The following is a 5804-nucleotide window of genomic DNA, read 5'->3' as shown; positions in this document are numbered from 1 at the left end:
CTGGAGCGCAGCCACACTTGCTGGTTCCTGGGACCAGCCAATCATGAGGGGTCCGGTCTGCCCTCCAGCCAATAAGCATGCATCTCTGCAGCATCCCTGCCGCGGCGCAGCAAGTTTAGCCAATCGAAGACAGCCTGGGGGCGGAGAAAGGGGAAAGCGACGGAAGCAGAGAAGGAGTTGGGTTGCGGAACTGGAGGGGGCGGGGTTCAGTGGTGGGCGGGAAAGTGGGGTGGAGAAAACTGGAGGGAGGGGGAGGAGGGAGGTTGGAGTTAAGTATCGGGGATAGGCAAGTCTGGGCACGCAGGAGCGATGGGAAATCTGGAAATAGGGAGATAGTGTCCCCACGTAGCGATTCCTGGTCATGGACTGTGATGGTTGTGGATTAAAAGTAGGGGTACTGAGCTACATCCCAGCCCTTTTTAAATTTTTTGTTTTGGAACAGGGTCTAGCTTAATTGCTGAGGGTCCCAGCTGGGGCTGACCTCAGCCTCCCTAGTAGCTGGGATTAGGAGCATGCACTAGGCGCCTGGCCAGAATTTTTTTTTTTTAATTTATTTTTTATAGTTGTAGATGGACAGCATGACTTTGTTTAGTTTTTTTAAATTTTTATTTATTTATTTTACATGAGCTGTCTTATTATTATTAGCATTACAATTCTTAATACACCTTTATACCACAGTTTATCATATCTCTGTATACAAGATATGTTGACACCAAATTCACATCTTCATACATGTATTTTGTACAAAGATGAGTGTCTCCTTCCACCATCCATGCAATTCCCCTTCTCCCTCCTTTTCCCTCTATTTGTTTAGTTTTTTATGCGGTGCTAAGGATAGAACCCAGTGCCTCACACATGCTAGGTACTCGCTCTGCCACTGAGCTATAGGCCCAGCCCCCCCCAATTTTTTTTTATCAGAAAAGTATTTTAAACTTTTACGTTTGGAAAACAAAAATGTGCTCCACTTTGAGGTTCCTATGAATTTTAAATAATTATTAATAATTAAAAGAAGAAAAAGATGGTACATTATCTCAACTAAATTTAGGTAGTATTTTAAAAATTATGTTAAGAAGTACTTCAATTTCTTTTATCAGGTGAAATATGTATCAAACAAGTTATTCTATCCTCTTTAAAAGAAGAACCCAATGCTTAATACATCTGAAATCTGTCTACTATTCTTGGTATTCTTTTTCTATCACCCCAGTCCAGAACAGTGTCTTTTCTCCCCTAGATTACTGCAGCAATTTGTCTCTCTGCCGTCCAACTCTACAAGCAGCTTGGTCTATAAAAATGCTCAAATCTAGTCATGTCACTGCAGTTCTCAAACTCTAAAGATTATTGTATATCCTTGTAATTGATAGCAGTTTTTAAGTTAATATTTCTAGAGTCTAGCTATATATACTGTTAACCTTAGCATGTATTGAATAAAGCCCCATCAATCACAGTGCTAGCAAGGAGGTAAAACATGGCAGTAGAATGGGGAACAAGGTTAGTAAGAAAATTATTTCCTACTCACTTGACTATATAATCACAATATATCTGGTTATTTAGGAAATCTTCACTAGCCCAGTGAGATAATGCAGAGGTCAGCAACCTATATTACCTGGGCCAATACCAACCTACCATCTATTTCAAGTGAGCTAAGAATAATGATTCCAATTTTAAATGTTGTAAAAATTTTAAAAATAATATTTCATTATGTGTGAAAGTCATATGAAATTCACATTTCAGTAACCTTAAACTAGGTTTTATTAGGACATAGCCAAGCTTGCTCATTTATGACTACTTTTGTCTATGATGGTGGAGTTGAGTAGTCAATGGAGACCATGTGGTTCATTAAACTGGAGAACACATTTATTGTCAGACCTTTTAGAGTTAAATATCCCCTGAGCTGAGGCATGCAACATACCTAGCACAGTATGCCTGAGTACTATACATTAACCGTTGTCCCCATGATTAAGCCTCTCACTGTGGATGCATGTCACAACCCCAAAATATTTCTAATTTCTTATTGCTTTTATGATATGCTGACTAATAAAGCTGATGAGTAATAAAATATTGCAATGCTTTCCAATAACTCAATATTAAACAAATACACTATTTTGAGTTTATAATACACACTAATCCATTTAAATCAATTTATCATTTAAATTTCCAGTAATTAATATACAGCAAATTGAGTAGATTATATATATTGATATCTCCCATCAATACTATCTCCAACATCTCCTGTGCATCTAAAAGAATGTATTCAGCCCTGTCTGGGCTGAAGAAGAGTAAAGTATTTGGTCTGCTAGCTCAGAGTTCACTAGAAAATAAAACATTTCAGCAGAGTTCATGAGGACCATACCTCCAGCCTCTGAAGGCTGAAATATTGTGATAATATTGAGACAATACTGTGCACACAGTGCAGCAGAATCTTAAATCTGACAGCACAAAGAAGACAGTTTGAGAGAATATTGGAAAGTCATGCTTAGATGTTTTTGATAAAATAAGGTATTTGGTCCATTTGATAATTGGCAAAGGTATTAGAAAACAGATCATTTGTTCATTCATAATTTCAGGTCATCATGGTCTCTTGATGTGTCACCAGGATCACCGCTTTATTTAAATAATAAACCATTGCAGTGAACTTCAAAGGAAATGAACTTCTCCATAGTACATCTGATGTGTCAGGACTAATCACATGTTAACACAGATAAAAGTCTCCACTTCCCTTTGATACATTTTATTCAAAAAATACAATAGGATAGTAATATTATTGACCCTAAAGTATCGAATTCCTAGAGGAAGGAATTTAGAAAGAAAACCTATTCAGCAGTGGAAGACAATCATGTTGGGGAACTGTATATTCTTACTAATAATGATATTTCCTTTGTGATGAGACTTTTATAGGATGGCAGCTTTTTATCTGTTCTCAAAAATTAGAGAAGTAGCAGAAAATACATTAAAAGAAAAATACTAAATCAGGTACTGTGGCATATACCTGCAATGCCAGTCCTAAATTAATGTTACCAATAACAAGTCAGATTAAAGAACAAGAACAATCAAAGGTTATTTACTTTCTGTTATTTCTCTTCTCAGGGGCACACCATATCAAAACTATCAATGCTTGCAACTGAACCAGTATATTAGGTATATCAATCTAAAACAAGACATTGAAGTAACATTTTAGTGTTAACATTGTCTAGCCCACAGTAGATTCAGATTGACTCTGAATATAGAACTACAAAAAAAGTGCCCTTTCAAAACTCCTTTATAATATCCAAGCATTTAGAATTTCTTGTGTACCAGATGCAAAACTTGGCTTCGCCTCACTGGGTCGCTGGTCTTCCACTCTTGTAACACTGCCTAAGGACTATATGGAAGGAAAGCCTCACTCCTTTCTTCACCAGCTCTGTCAGCACTGTCATTATGGAATTGCAGCCATCGTTACAAAACATTATCCACTTTGTCCTCTGTCTCAGATTTTATTAAGTGTTTAAAAAATTACAATTGTTATGAAAGCTAGGAAACAAATTCAGAAAATTAGCATCTGTCTGTTAAGAAGAAATGAGAAGAAAATGTATGGACGTGTAGAATTATTTTATTTCATTCTGTAAAATACATGAAATGAGCAATTATAAAATACAAATTTCAACAAAGACATTTTTAGTGGAGATACACACACACACACACACAGTCATTTTAAGTACCATCCTCAATTTCTGAAGTTCCAAAAATATGCAGGCACTACTGTTTATAATAATAAACATCTGGAATCTAGGTTTGTTCTTCATTTTTTTATTCATCATTTATTTATTTATTGCAATACTAGATCTTTGCACAAGCTCTACCACTGATCTATATCACTACCCTCAAACTAGGCTTCCAACCATAGAAATATGATGCTAACAATTTCAGAAATGTATTCTGGATATATGAAGAAGCAAATGAAAGAATGTTTGATTGTACCTGGCACATTCATAATATACCAATAGTTATGTTACAGTATTAACAATAGGGTCCATAAAAGACAAAGAAGGCCCTCAAAAGATGAAGTGCTAGATAAAACACTAGCTGCTTTGTGAATTTTATGTCTATGCTGTTATTTCATTATCAATTTTTAAATCCCCTTTTTGTTCAATGGATGTAGCTCTTGAGAGAAATCACAAGTAAGCCATGCCAACATTTATTTAATCAATTGGTGGTGTGAAGTGACACTGTGCCACCCTGGGTCACTTTGGGCAAGTCAAGCTTCCCATACATTTAGGTCAGTGCTGAAACCAAGTTTGGGGGCTGTTACACAGCCCAAGGAGCAACACTGCCCCCATCTTGTGTTCTTGCTCTGTATGGTTTCTTTAAAACCCTTGAAACTTTTGGAATAGGAAAGACTTTATCTGCCTTATGATATAAATGGCTATAAATTATTGACCCCATGTTAGGGTCCGTAAACAAGTCAAGATGGTGCCTGGCACTTTGCCAGAGGGAGTGGTTTGTGAAGTAACACCATGGAGCCATTAGGATGGAGATTCCTTAATGACTGACTGCTGTATCTAGTTTATGTTAATTGAGTTAAGCTGTGTATAATTAAGATGATGAGGATTCCTTGATGACTGATTGATGTATCTGGATGATGTTAATTGAAACAAGCTGTGTATAATGAGTTAGGCATAAATACCTCTGCTGTCCGACAATAAAGCGGCTCCTACTGTATCAACCTTCACAAGTTGCTTGTTGCTCCCCTGGTTATTTTGCCCAGCCAGACTGCAACAACCCCCAAAATGGGCCGTCACAGAAAAGATACTTTATATAGTACTTTCCATTTAATCCATACAACATCCCTATCAGAGTTTAAAGCAGACCAGAGATTTAGCAAGTTGCCAAACATCACACGGCTATTGAAAGATTCAGGATTTGAAATTAACCCTTCCAAACATAAAATTTCTATTTCAAGATACCTTTCCCTTTCCGTGTCTATGCTTCTAGTAAATTTTTTAAATAATAATTTCAATTGTGCATATAATATAATCTGTATAAATCCATGTATAGGTACACAGGAACATATGTATATATACCCCCCTCCCCATCTTTTTTTGATACAAATGAAAACTCACAGAGTGTCAGTAAACTTTCAGAAGCATTTTCTTTGGAAATTGATTTCAAAGTATTTGCTCTTGAAAATTTTTATTTCAAAACTGTTAGAATAAATAAATAGTCTAGTCCACAGTAGATTCAGATTGACTCTATACAAGCTAGAAACTGAAACAACACAAAAGACCAAAACGCGAATCTTCTTCCTTTCCAATCCTTCCAGTTGCTCAGTTTCTCAGCTTTTCTACCCAGATTGAACCACTATTAACAGTTTTTTATGTAGCCTATTGGAAAATCTTTTCAAATAAAAACATATCTTTATATCTTCTCCACCACCATCATTTTTCTTGGTCTATCTACATAAGTAGTAGCATACTGAACATTTATTTTAACCTGACTTTTTTTACTTAACCATATTATCTTGAAAATCATTCTGTGCCAGCATTTACAATTCTATCTTACCCCTTTATCATCAGCACAGAATTCCATTGTACATATATACTAGACCTTGTTTTACCAGTCCTCTATGCACGTACATTTACATTGTTTCTATTCTTTTGTTATTATAAAAGAATTATGCAATGACTATCCTTTTCTGTGTACATATGTGAAGAGTTTTCATGCAGGACGAATTCAGAGAAATGGAATTGCAGGGTCATATGTATCTTTTATTATGTTGGTCATTGCCAAATTACACAGGAGTTACACAATTTGAACTCCCCCAATAACAT

This window comes from Urocitellus parryii, chromosome 2 (genome assembly GCF_045843805.1).
Source record: "Urocitellus parryii isolate mUroPar1 chromosome 2, mUroPar1.hap1, whole genome shotgun sequence".
Lineage (NCBI taxonomy): Eukaryota > Metazoa > Chordata > Mammalia > Rodentia > Sciuridae > Urocitellus > Urocitellus parryii.
Note: the sequence above shows the minus strand (reverse complement) of the source record.